Raw genomic sequence first — 14,400 nt, 5'->3', positions numbered from 1 at the left:
TCGAGAGAGTGCAGATTCAGGGCCCTCAGTCTATCCTCATAGGGAAGATTTCTGATACATGGGATCATCTTTGTGATCCTCCTTTGTACGTTTTCCAGAGCATTTATTGAAGGTTTGAGTATAGACCTTCACTGTTAGGGACAGGAAGCTTGTGACTTATTGGAGGTGTCCTGTAGCTGGATCGCTAGCGTACTCAGCTCACACACTGAGGTCCGGGGTTTGAATCTCCTCCGGTACGGATGGAAAACATTAGGGACGTGTTTCCATAAGACACCTTCTGTCCCTGTCCCTGTTCACCCATCAGTTTCAAATGGGTACCTGGGTGTTAGTCTACTGGTGTAGATCACATCCTGGGACAAAACTGACCTAATTTTCCCGAAATGCTCAGCATAAGAAGCGGGTTTGTATGTAGTAGTATGTCACTGATGTCAGCTAGGACTGTATAAACCATACCACCGGCCGGGATTGAACCCGCGGTCATAGTCTCAAAACTCCAGCCCGTCGCGTTAGCCACTAGACCAGCTAGCCACAATAAGATTCATCCAACTAGGCATATTTCTACACCATAGGAAGGTTAGCACAGGCACCACTGTGACCACGGTCACGCTAGCTGGAGATTCGTCTGTAAAAACTTGCATTTGTGGTCACAGTGGTGCCTGTGCTAACCTTCCTATGGTGTAGAAATATACCTAGTTGGATGAATCTTATTGTGGCTAGCTGGTCTAGTGGCTAACGCGACGGGCTGGAGTTTTGAGACTCTATGACCGCGGGTTCAATCCCGGCCGGTGGTATGGTTTGTTTGCAATCGTGTCATTACGATTTCTTGAGTCATAGGACTGTATACCTTGTACATGTACTTGCAGTAAATAAAGATATTATTTAAGACTATCAGTCAGCCATGAACCACTTCACTAAGTTACTACGACTGTGTGTGTGTGTGTGTGTGTGTGTGTGTACTCATCTAATTGTGGTTGCAGTGGGTCGAGACTCAACTGATCCCTACTAGGTCCACTCTCTGCTCCCTGACCTTTATCATACCTCGTCTTAAGCTATGTATGGCTCCCTGCCTCCACTACATCACTTGCTGGACTATTCCACTTCCTGACAACTCTATGACTGAAGAAATACTGTGTGTGTGTGTGTGTGTGTGTGTGTGTGTGTGTGTGTGTGTGTGTGTGTGTGTGTGTGTGTGTGTGTACTACCAGCCTCTCATTTTTTCTAGATTAATTTTCCATAGAGATTCTCATAATCACTTCATTAATCCCCATTGTAAACATATTATAGGTTAGGTTAGGTTAATTTGGATTGGGTTAGGTGACATGAACCTATAAAAAGTATATTAAATTATAAATAAGGTGACCAAACGTAACCAAGAAGCGTTTAAATATACACGATCACATATGGTACGAGAATGGGTTCAATAATCGCGATGACCCCTCAAGGGAGGCACTCTTGATCCAAGGAACTGAATTTATCCTCCCTTGGGATAGAATCTGATTGCCTCCCATTCGCCACATGGCCCCTGAGAATTTAGGGCTTCGCCCTGATTACTGCGCAGTGACGCTCATGCTGGGGCGAGCACTGCCGCCTGGATGGACAATAAATTATTGGACATTCTCACCCCAGCCACTCATCCACACACACACTACTCTCTACTAACCATACCCCCGGCCGGGATTGAACCCGCGGTCATAGAGTCTCAAAACTCCAGCCCGTCGCGTTAGAACATAAGAACATAAGAACGAAGGAACACTGCAGAAGGCCTACTGGCCCATGCGAGGCAGGTCCAAGTCCCTACCGGCTTAAGCCAATGCACCCAACCTAGTCAGGTCAGGTCACATTGACTTAAGGGAGGAACACGGCAACCGACCTGTTAGCACAAGCTATCAGGTCCAACTCACACCCACCCACATCTACTCATGTATTTATCCAACCTATTTTTAAAGCTACACAACGTTCTGGCCTCTATAACTGTACTTGGGAGTTTGTTCCACTCATCCACAACTCTATTACCAAACCAGTACTTTCCTATATCCCTCCTGAATCTGAATTTTTCCAACTTAAAACCATTGCTGCGAGTCCTGTCTAGGCTAGATATTTTCAGCACACTATTTACATCCCCTTTATTTATTCCTGTCTTCCACTTATAAACCTCAATCATATCCCCCCTAATTCTACGTCTTTCTAGAGAGTGCAGTTTCAGGGCCCTTAGTCTATCCTCATAGGGAAGGTTTCTGATACATGGGATCATCTTTGTCATCCTCCTTTGTACATTTTCCAGAGAATTTATATCCATTCTGTAATACGGTGACCAAAACTGTGCAGCATAATCTAAATGAGGCCTAACCAAGGATGTATAGAGTTGAAGAACAACCTGAGGACTCCTGTTAGCCACTAGACCAGCTAGCCACAATAAGATTCATCCAACTAGGTATATTTCTACACCATAGGAAGGCTAGCACAGGCACCACTGTGACCACAAATGCAAGTTTTTACAGACGAATCTCCAGCTAGCGTGGCCGTGACGAACTCTAGGTTGGGTGCATTGGCTTAAGCCGGTAGGGACTTGGACCTGCCTCGCATGGGCCAGTAGGCCTTCTGCAGTGTTCCTTCGTTCTTATGTTCTTATGTAATGACACGATTGCAAACAAACCATACCCCCGGCCGGGATTGAACCCGCGGTCATAGAGTCTCAAAACTCCAGCCCGTCGCGTTAGCCACTGTACTTCCACTGTACTGTACTTCCTCCTCGTCCTCCTGAACCATGGGCGGCTACTCCAGAACCAAGGGCGGCTACTCCAGAACCAAGGGCGGCTACTCCAGAACCAAGGACGGCTACTCCAGAACCAAGGGCGGCTACTCCAGAACCAAGGACGGCTACTCCAGAACCAAGGGCGGCTACTCCAGAACCAAGGGCGGCTACTCCAGAACCAAGGGCGGCTACTCCAGAACCAAGGGCGGCTACTCCAGAACCAAGGGCGGCTACTCCAGAACCAAGGGCGGCTACTCCAGAACCAAGGGCGGCTACTCCAGAACCAAAGACGGCTACTCCAGAACCTAGGAAGGCTACTCCAGAACCAAGGACGGCTACTCCAGAACCAAGGAAGGCTACTCCAGAACCAAGGGCGGCTACTCCAGAACCAAGGGCGGCTACTCCAGAACCAAAGACGGCTACTCCAGAACCTAGGAAGGCTACTCCAGAACCAAGGACGGCTACTCCAGAACCAAGGAAGGCTACTCCAGAACCAAGGAAGGCTACTCCAGAACCAAAGGCGGCTACTCCAGAACCAAGGACTGCTACTCCAGAACCAAGGACGGCTACTCCAGAACCAAGGACGGCTACTCCAGAACCAAGGACGGCTACTTCAGAACCAAGGAAGGCTACTCCAGAACCAAGGACGGCTACTCCAGAACCAAGGGCGGCTACTCTAGAACCAAGGGCGGCTACTCCAGAACCAAGGGCGGCTACTCCAGAACCAAGGGCGGCTACTCCAGAACCAAGGGCGGCTACTCCAGAACCAAGGACTGCTACTCCAGAACCAAGGGCGGCTACTCCAGAACCAAGGGCGGCTACTCCAGAACCAAGGGCGGCTACTTCAGAACCAAGGGCGGCTACTCCAGAACCAAGTGCGGCTACTCCAGAACCAAGGGCGGCTACTCCAGAACCAAGGAAGGCTACTCCAGAACCAAGGGCGGCTACTCCAGAACCAAGGACGGCTACTCCAGAACCAAGGACGGTTACTCCAGAACCAAGGAAGGCTACTCCAGAACAAAGGAAGGCTACTCCAGAACCAAGGGCGGCTACTCCAGAACCAAGGGCGGCTACTCCAGAACCAAGGGCGGCTACTCCAGAACCAAGGACGGCTACTCCAGAACCAAGGACGGTTACTCCAGAACCAAGGAAGGCTACTCCAGAACCAAGGACGGTTACTCCAGAACCAAGGAAGGCTACTCCAGAACCAAGGGCGGCTACTCCAGAACACTACCCTGAGTCATTCTGTTCTGTGATTGGTCAGTAATGTGTATATTATATAGCATAAAATTAATATAAAATATAGACATATAGAGTGTTCACTGTTATCTTTTTTTTTTCTTCTTCTTCAAAATTTTTGCCTTTTTTTCATCTGCGTTTTTTTCTGGATTTAGGAATCCTAATTCATTAATACTGATGTTATAAAGATTTTTTTCACGACTAATTCGAAAAATACATCAAAGTTGATCTGTAGATTAAGTCAGTGTACTAGATGACACTGGTAAATATTCACCGAGATATTTTGAGGTTTAAGTTATAATTGTTCCAGTATAATATATGACCATAGACATTTTCCTCTAGAACTGTCAGGGTCCCAGCCAGGGCGACCTATTTAATTCCTCAGAAATTTCAGGTCAGTCCAAGGGAGTTAGAGGCAGGAACTTTTAAATTTTACAGATCACTGGGACCGAGTGATTATTCATCACTCAGTGAAATACTTTAACACAGACTAAATCGGTAAACAACCACACAAGGTTAAAATATCATTGTATTAATAGTATATACCTACGAGACACGTTCATAATATGGGTAACTTAACTTGTAGAAGCTTCGCCAACCAATGACTGTCAATTCAACACAAAGATGACATCCGACAACCGTAGATGAGGTAATCAGTGTTCTATTCATTGGTTGGCGAACCGTCTTCAGATGAAGACGGTTGCTCTCTACCAACCTGTGTTAGGATGGGAGTACCTCCCTGGATGGTTGCTGTCTACCAACCTGTGTTAGGATGGCAGTACCTCCCTGGATGGTTGCTGTCTACCAACCTGTGTTAGGATGGCAGTACCTCCCTGGATGGTTGCTGTCTACCAACCTGTGTTAGGATGGCAGTACCTCCCTGGATGGTTGCTGTCTACCAACCTGTGTTAGGATGGCAGTACCTCCCTGGATGGTTGCTGTCTACCAACTTACTACACGTCTACTAACCTACCTGTCATACCAACTCATTTCCTATCTACCAAGCTACTACCTGTCTATCAAACTTTTATTTTTCAAGTTCAGTGACCAGCATGGTGTTCCATAACAAGAGTACCCGTGTCTCAGTTGGTAGCGCACTCAGCTCACAAGGTGAGTGTTCGTGGCTAGATCCCCGGCACAGGCATGTTTCCTTACGCTTGTTGTTACTGTTCACCTAACAGTAAATACTGTAGGTACCTGGGTGTTAGTCGAGTGTTGTGGGTCGCATCCTGGGGGGTGGTAGTATACCTTACATAAAGCTCGTCTTTGAAACAAGCTGAGGTTAGACAACAGCTCTTGTCCTGTAAACGTGCGTAAAAAAAGGTATCCGAATCAAAAACTGTTATTACTAGAAATGGGAGATAACTAAAGTCTAATCCAAGGAATGGAATGATAGTTCCAGTTTCGTGGATGAAGACACCCTTATCCTCACCCTTTCCCTTGAAGGTCGCCAGCATATATCCTCATTAACTTTATTAGTGAAAAAACATTTAGCAACACGGTAATAACCAGGACACGAACTGCAAGTCCATTCATTATCTCACAATTAGAATAATTGCTTGTAACATTTCCTTAACCCTAATGGAGGGAGATCGACAGCAAAATTGCTAAACATCACATGATAGGAAAGAGGGTGTTGCCAGGAAGAAAATGAGAGTGTAGGTGGGGAAGAGGTGGGGAGTTGGAGAACAGGTTGTATTATGGGGGGGGGGAGGTCTAGACAGGTCCCTGACAATATACAGGAATATCATCGAACCATTATGCTGCGCTGCAGAGAATTGGCATTGTTCCATTACGTTTCGCAGTAAAGAAATAACACTTCCATTACGGTTCGCTGCAAAAGACCTTTCGAGAGGCGTACCTTGACGCCGGTGGAGGGCTCTTGATCTAACGAACTGGACCTACCTCTTTTTCCTTAGATCGAATCTCCCGTTCCCCAAAGCGCTCTATGACCCCTATAGATGAAATTAAAATAAATTCCATATAAATGAAACAAATTCCCCATAAAGAAAGTTCCCTATAGAGGAAATGAATAAAATACATTCCACCATAAAGAAACATTCGCTCCACTACGCTTCACTGTTTTTAAGTCTGCAACGCGAACACTTGCTTCGTTCTCTGACCTCCTGATCATAAAGGGCTAATCAGGTAGTTTGCACAGAGCTCAATGATTTTCTATCATTTAAAAAATAAAAATGAGTCTAGGCTAGATAAATTAGCTACCCTTCACAAGATGGATAAGGGGTACACAATAAGCTACTAGGTATTTCGGCGGAAAAATCGTATTTCTTTTGGTGAGACGAGACGGTGCAAGAGACTGAAGACAAATGAGACATGAATGATGCTCATGTTCTCTCTCCTTTGGAATATGTAAATAACATATCCCATGTCTTTCAGTATTACTGGAAAGCGCAGTGAACACAGAGACCTAGTCTCTATGTACCAGGAGTTAGATTAGGATCTGTCCTTGAAATTATAAGGAAAAGATGCAGTAACAGTGGGCAGAACAGCTGTCATTTAGCATCGCTCTCCATCCTGTGCTGCACCTGACCTGACCTGACCTGACCTGACCTGACCTATTACTTTATATCTGCTTAGTGCTTTCTATTCTCTGTATTGGGCTGACAAAGTTCCTGACGAGCAAATCTTCTCAGTAAATTATCTAGTTACCGAATGTGTTTTTCTTATATACCTGTTGGCGTTAATCACTATTTATAACCTTTCCCTAAGGGATTAACTCGCATAAGATCGACCCCTAATGAGTGTTGAATAGTCCTGTAATGGGTTGTGTGGTGACAGTTTGTGAAGTATATGACAAACTAAATTACTCAGTGCTCAGTTCTCTCCCGTATGCATTTGTATTTTCGAAGGAAAATTACCTTTCTCAGCTCGCCCATAAAGTGGCTTTGTACAGTAACTAACGAAGCCCAGATCCTCGTTACCAACTCGGTGGTGGCAGCAACTCCAAGGTGAAATGACTTACGTGACCCACGTCGTGTACAGAGTCAGTGCTTGGTGATTAGCCTGCAGGTGATTAATCTGTTGTGTGGTCAGAACTGATTAGGGTGAAAATTGAGTAATAACGAGGCAACTGAGGTATTAACCTTCTGAATTATACGCACGCTTTATAATACTATCAACAGTCTTCACTCACTACTATTCTAGCTCTCTACAATATCCTTCATAGTAGTCATTCTTTACAATACTATCTGCAACACACTTCACAATACTTTTTACAATTCATATTCTAGACCACACCTTGACTGTGCAATATAATTCTAAATTTTTAACTGTGTGCTTCCTTGTTTCTTACAGACAGCAGTGTCGTTGACTGCGGTACAGAGCAATTTATTAATCGGCCGGGAGTGTGTGTCGCATAGCAGTGATTTAAGTTATGTGGGATGTTGGCGAGTGTGTATGTAACGGTGGTGAGCGGTGTAGTGCTAGCAGTGGTATAAACCTTGGTAATAAATACCGACAAGTTGGTTTAAAAAGACACGTAAGCAAACACTATAACATATTTATTAGAAAACGTTTCGGTGATCAAGGTCCCAGGACCGAAACGTTTTCTAATAAATATGTTATAGTGTTTGCTTACGTGTCTTTTTAAACCAGTGCTAGCAGTGCATGGTGTATGGATAATGGTAGTAGTAGCTGGCGTATTGGTAGTGTATGGGATGGTGATGGTGCTGGTAGTGTGTGGAGTGGTGGTGGTCGGGCGACAGTGGCAGTGGTAATGGTCTGTTTGTTATCGGTGCTGCTCTTCCTTCCTTCCCCAGGTAAGCTCCTTTCCAATCTTCATAGTAAACCGATACTTCATTGGCAATATACATAAAATTTACAACACATTCTCATTCATGTTTTTTCAAGCTGTCCCAAGTATTTGTTTCATTGGCACTACTTGAGGGTTTATTTCACAAATCTGCAGTGTTTTCCTACAAGCTTGCTACATGGGTTGCAGGTGAGGAGGTCGTCGGGGTGGTAATGGGAGGAGGAAACTTCTCGTACTGCCGATGGGACGTTCCCAAGGACCTTCCTTACTTCGGGTACTCCGTCTCTCTCGCTTTCTCCAGCCTACCTGGCTGCCAGAAGGAGCAACCGCGAGTCTAATCAAGAGAACCTGACGGATTTCGACTTAGTCATCTCCTCTTTTAATGTTGGAGGAGATAGGAGATATCATGATGGGCGGTATGTGGTGTGGTGGATAGATGATAAAGAATGGATGGGTGGAAAGATAACCAGGAGGAAACGTACGGTGGCATAATGTATGGGAAGCCTAAAATTAATGGAAAGTAGGTGATATAGTAGGGTGATAGTGCTTTGACAAAATTATCAAGTTAGAAACCACATGATGCTGGACAGAGGATGTGTGATACTGTGAATGAGTATAAAATGGCATGGATGAACAAAGCACATGTACAACAGTTAGGTATCATTATTTTCGGAGCACTTCGCCTTCTCAGTAGTCCTCTTCAGTCGAATAGTGATGTAACTAAAAGTTGGAGACAGTCGAAGCAGTGAAGATGTGGTTAGTTTCTCAGCCTGAAAAGTGTTCAGCTTCATAGTCGCGATCAACGTGACATTAATCGAGACACTGAAGCTGAACACTGAGGGACTGACCACCCCAAAACTACTACTTCAAGGCTGAGGCACTGATCATTTCATCTTTACCTCTTCGCTGCTTCTGCTGTCACCATTTTTCAGTACCATCTCTACTCAACTGAGGAACCGTAACAGAGTAAGCGAAATGTTTCGGAAGCAAAAGATACTCTAGCTATTGCACATGTATCTTACTCCTCTACTTGTCAGTATCTATACCATTATTGGTGGAAAAGCTTGTTGTGAAATGTTTTGATTCAGTAGACGTTAAGTAACTGACATCGTGGACAATCAGTGGGGCACTGGTTTCAGAATGCAAAAAACAGTAAGCTTCCTTTCTGCCAGACGATGACTTCACAAAGAGCATCTGTCGGTTCTCTCCTCTCTGGTTGCATTGTAATCCTTGCAACCCATTGATTCAGTGTACCATAAAACTATATATATGGGTATAGTCTAAGATTTTAATAGCATCTTTTCTCGTGAACATCCAGCGAGAATAAGGAACCTGAGCTCCTTCCAGCCTCCTCTCCGTCGTCCTCAGGAGTGACTGAGTCGTGGCACTTGAGGGTGATGTACCGGGGCTGGAGCTACACCTTTGACGACCGCCTCCTACCGGGAACCTGGCGGACGCTCTGCTTCAAATACGGCCAAGACGGGAGTACTGTGAGTCATGACTGGGCCACTGTGTGTATCACTGGTATTATATACCGATAAGTAAGGATAACTAATGTGTTATTAGCACTTGTTAATGGTCAATAATAACCCACATGGAGACAAGTATATGCGGTTTGACATTTAATTTCGAAGACTTCATCAATTATCATGAGAATTGATGAAGTCCCTGGTAGACGAAACGTCGTCTCAGTAAAATATAATCAGGGCAGGTGGGCAATTTTCCTTATAACTGTTGCTCCCCGTTCCTCCTAGTAGGGGCAACAGAAAATGGTTATTTGGGTGTTAAAAGACCCGTTGTGGGCTTTAACCTCGGGACAAAAAGAAACAAGTGGAAATGAGCCACAGTTCTTATATTTTGGTTATCGTCTGGTTTAATAATCCCTATAGTTTTTTTTTTAAAGATTCGCCGGTATTCTCCCGGCCCGGGCCTTGGCTCCCTGTCTTGGGAGTGTCTGAGACCTGAGTCTCCCATGGGAGGAAGCACAAGTACCCCCTCATCTTTGGGACCAACTCTCCCCAGGCCTAGCCACAAGCTAGGCCTCTCTGCCATCCTCGCCCCAAGGGGGCTAATGGGAATGAGTGAGCTGAAAGCTCTGGCTCAGGCACCTACCCTGCCCTAGAAGGGCTGTTATTATTATTTATTATTAAAGATTAGCCGGTATTCTCCCGGCCCGGGCCTTTTCCAAGTGGTGGCCCGGCCTTGGCTCCCTCTTTAGGGAGTGTCTGAGACCTAAGTCTCCCATGGGAGGAGGCACAAGTACCTCCTCATCTTTGGGACCAACTGTCCCCAGGCCTAGCCACAAGCTAGGCCTCTCTGGTCTGCCATCCCCGCCCCAAGGGGGCAAATGGGAATGACAGTCTTATGAGCTAAAGGCTCGGGCTCAGGCACCTACCCTACCCTAGAAGGGTTAGGCATGGTGTCGATCCAAGAAGGGCTGGGCATGGTGTCGATTAATCCCAATAGTCTTTTTTTTTTTTTTTTTTTTATTCGCCGGTACTCTCCCGGCCCGGGTCTTTTCCAAGTAGTGGTGACCCGGCCTTGGCTCCCTATCTGGGGAGTGTCTCGAGACTTAAGTCTCCCATGGGAGGAGGTACAAGTACCCCCTCATCTTTGGGACCAACTGTCCCCAGGCCTAGCCACATTCCCCACCCTCACGGGGCTCGTAGGGAGAAGCTAGGCCTCTGGTCTGCCATCTGCCCCGCCCTAAAAGGGCTCGTGGGGATGGCAGTCTTATGAGCTGCAGATGGTAGCAAGCTCAGGCTCTTCTCCCAATAGTCTTAAGTATTTCTATGTAATTAAAACACTATTATATTATTTCCGTTCTAATATAGTCAAAACGTAAAATTTAATCCGTCATCTGTCCAACATTCATTTTATTTTGTCTTTATTCTTTCCAATAATATTTATTGTTTAAACTCATGTCATAAATAATTTTCCTTTTTTTTTCACCATTGATTTAATAAAAATTTTGTGTACAGTACGTTGAAATCTTCATAAGCTTGTCCGTAAATTTCAGTGACAGAAAACGGTTCAGGTTAATCCGAAATATTACAGGACAAACTATGTTAAAGCCTTCTGTAAATAATACACGTCAACTATGACTAAGAGTACAAGCCATAAACACTGAGTACGAATGCTGATTGAGTGATTTTATTGTGGACTAATAATCAACAACCACTGATCTCCTGTGTCCCTTATCCTCAACATAACCTTCTTTACTCAAACATATCAAACTCCCGTCATATTCACATGCTTCCTTTTCCACTTACCATTTCTTTTCCCTACATACTTACCCTCATCACATCTCATTCCACTCAGTCTGCCAACATTCCTCAACATCACATCCCATCACCACATCACCAACCCTTAACACATCATCTCAGTTTACTTTCCTCTCTCCAACTTTTTCCCCCTCCCCACAAACCCACACTTATACTTTTCTTTACTCCTCATCGCCCTTCATTTTACCTTTGTCTTCTATTCCAACAACTCTTCATCAGTTTTGTATTTCAAATAGTCCTCAGTCTCCTTTTATCACTTTCTCTCCTTTGCTCTCGTTACTACTTCCCATATCTTTCACTCTTCTATTCAAATTTTACACTTTTCCTTCTAACATACCTTAACACACCTCTTCACATCCTTTCGCTCTGCCTTTCTTTCCTGGTATCTACATTAATCCCCTCTTCTTCGCAACCCTCCCTTTAACTTTAAGCAAAAGATAGAAAAATCAGAGAAGGATATTCAAATGCAGACGGAATTGTAAACAAAAATAAAGACTGATTACTTTCTCTCATAATCGGTGTTGCAATATGATTGCCATGCATAAATAAGACTGTCAGCTACCTTCTTTCCTCAGGTCAATACTTCAATGGGTGGGAGCAGCCTCTTAAGTATGAAATGAAATTCCGCATGACCATCCCCTGCAACTTTAAGCTTCATCGCTATCCCTTTGGCTCTCACGTTTGCCCTGGGACATTTTACATGCTTAACGCCGGCCAACCCAGCATGGTGTTTCAATCGGCGTCTAATAGTAACACTGTTAACTACAGTGGCACACACGACCTCATCGAGTACAAGCTTCTGGACATCACTTATCTTTACGACGCTGAAAACATCGTGGTTAAGCTGTACCTGAAAAGCCTCTATGACTATCACGTCATCAATAGCTTCGTCCCCAGCGCCATCGTTTTCCTCATCGCCCTAGTAAGTTTATTCAGGTATACACAAATACAGTTACATAGAATTATCATACATAGCATATGTGAAGAGAGCCTAGGATAACCCAAAAAAGTCAGACAGAATGACTTATTTCCATTGGGGTCCTCTTCTTTCCCTCTGTCTAATTTCAACGAGTGGATCATGGTGTCGTTGACGGTGTTGGTTGTTCTAGCGGCTTTCTTCACCCAAGCAAGCAGCGCCTCTGTCAAGACACCCTACTTCAAGCTTTTGGACGTCTGGTACACCTCCCTCGTGGCGTTGTGTTTCAGCGCCGTAGTTATCAACACCATCGCTCATGCCATTCTTAACAATTACGATAATGTTGGAATGGTCGTGCCCATGGGGCAAACACTCCGAATTCAAGAAAAAGGAAACGACGCATGGCTTCCCGCTTCAATGTTTGTGCTATAATCACACTGTTCACCATATTTTTCTGTTTAGTTGGTACCTGCGTTTTGTTTGCGGCCGATGAAATATGACAAACCCCTAGACTATCTCTCATTCTTGTTCCAGGAAAAAAAATTATTGAACGCCTGTAGCTAAATTAAGAGAGAAACTGGGTGGAAGTCGAACTGATGGCTTCTGAGCCACAAGTCCTTCTCAGACCCAACCCATCATACTTTAGCTGTGCTACTTCTACCCTCTCACAGCTTGCCACCCGACTCCCACCACTATAAATTCTCGTTTTGTTAGCTGCCTCTGTACTAAGGCTGAAGAAGCCTTTAGTGGAGAAACCTTTCCTCAATAAATGTCTTGAACTGTAAATGTGAGTCTTTATCAACACAATACATTAGATTTAGATAAATGGTTCAGAGAATCAGACAGGTTGATAAATTAGACACATGTGCAACACTTGGGTATCTTTATAGTGGAAACGTTTCGCCACACAGTGACTTCATCAGTCCAATGCCAAGAAGAATGGTGAAGATCAGGAGTAATTTGAGGTAAACAGTCCCTCAGCCTGGAGTGAATGTAATCGACTCTGATCTTCACCATTCTTTGTATAGGACTGATGAAGCCACTGTGTGGCGAAAAGTTTCCGTACTATAGATACCCAAGTGTTGAACATGTGTCTAATTTATCAGTATAATACATAACTCAAAATCCTAGTAACGAGTGAGGTAATATCGACGACTCTTACAGTATTCCACTATGCCTTCCCCAACAACAACAAAAAATGAAACTTGGCGAGAAGAGTTAGTTTGCTGACGGATGTAGGATCGAGGCTCCATCACTCCTTGCAACAAGTGATCCACATAAATTTACCGCTTCACATTTTTTCCTTAGTTACAACTTCGCTGTAACTAAGGAAAAAACTGAACGCGTGTGATGCTCTTCAAAGAAGAGCACTGAACTCTTAGGGGTCATAAAGAGCCTAGGGAACCTTGGGTCAGATTTGGTCCAAGGTTTGGGATGGTAGCACAAATTCTTTGGATCAAGAGCCCTTCAATAGCATCAAACTACTACTACTACCCTTCCTTAGGAGTCCTGGAAAAGTGAGAAATTTTAGAATTCAAAAGGAGTTATGAATATCACGATGGTTGAAGATAGTTAAGACTGTCCCTGATGAAGCCGATAGCCCATAATGAAGACGATAGTCCCTGGTGAACAAGCATTAAGGCATGTCATAAACAGAGTTAATGTGCTCATTATCCCTGGGATATACACGCCAGATCAATAAGCAAGGCAAAGCTCCAATTATCACAAGGTAAAAGTGGCACCGAGGTGTGGAATTATCGGGTTTTGAGGGGAGTGAGAGTGAGCGTGGTTGAGAGGGTAATGGACGGTAAGGGTGCGACAATGTTAAGAGTATTAGGAAAACAGAGAGAGAGATATACTGAGGAGGAGAGAGATACTGAAGGAAAGATGCTCGAGGTAAGAGATATTCAGGGAGATTCCAGGAGAGAAATATTGAAAGAAGCCGTCGAGGACAGAGATACTTGGAAAGAGTCGTCGAGGACAGAGGGAGATAGTTGGAGACAGTCGTCGAGGAGGGAGAGAGAGAGATACTTGGTAATCCATTTCCTTGACGCCTCAGACATTCTGCATTCTAAATGGTCACATCTTATAAAAATGCTGGGGCAATTTTACTCTTGACGAAATTAACATAATTGAGTTACGCCTCAAAACCTCGCTCGTTGTTAAGTCTGAGTTTGTCCTCGATGGTGGGGGACTGGTTCTCGATGGTGAGGGGCTGGTTCTCGATGGTGGGGGGCTGGTTCTCGATGGCGGGGGGCTGGTTCTCGATGGTGGGGGACTGGTTCTCGATGGTGAGGGGCTGGTTCTCGATGGTGGGGGGCTGGTTCTCGATGGCGGGGGGCTGGTTCTCGACGGTGGAGGGCTGGTTCTCGACAATGCTGGAGGTTCTGTTTCAGACCATTCTCATTGCTTCTGGAGTCTCCATTTCCTCCCCTCC

General features: G+C 44.9%; 1 long non-coding RNA gene across 1 annotated transcript in view; it reads right to left on the bottom strand.

Annotated features, from left to right (window-relative positions):
• LOC138853760 (uncharacterized) overlaps nt 1-14,400 on the bottom strand; it is a 265,120-nt gene that overhangs the window by 26,039 nt on the left and 224,681 nt on the right. The window lies entirely within an intron of this gene.

The sequence above is a fragment of the Cherax quadricarinatus genome, chromosome 39, assembly GCF_038502225.1.
Source record: "Cherax quadricarinatus isolate ZL_2023a chromosome 39, ASM3850222v1, whole genome shotgun sequence".
In the NCBI taxonomy this organism is placed as follows: domain Eukaryota; kingdom Metazoa; phylum Arthropoda; class Malacostraca; order Decapoda; family Parastacidae; genus Cherax; species Cherax quadricarinatus.
Note: the sequence above shows the minus strand (reverse complement) of the source record. Positions and strands in the feature narration are given on the sequence as shown.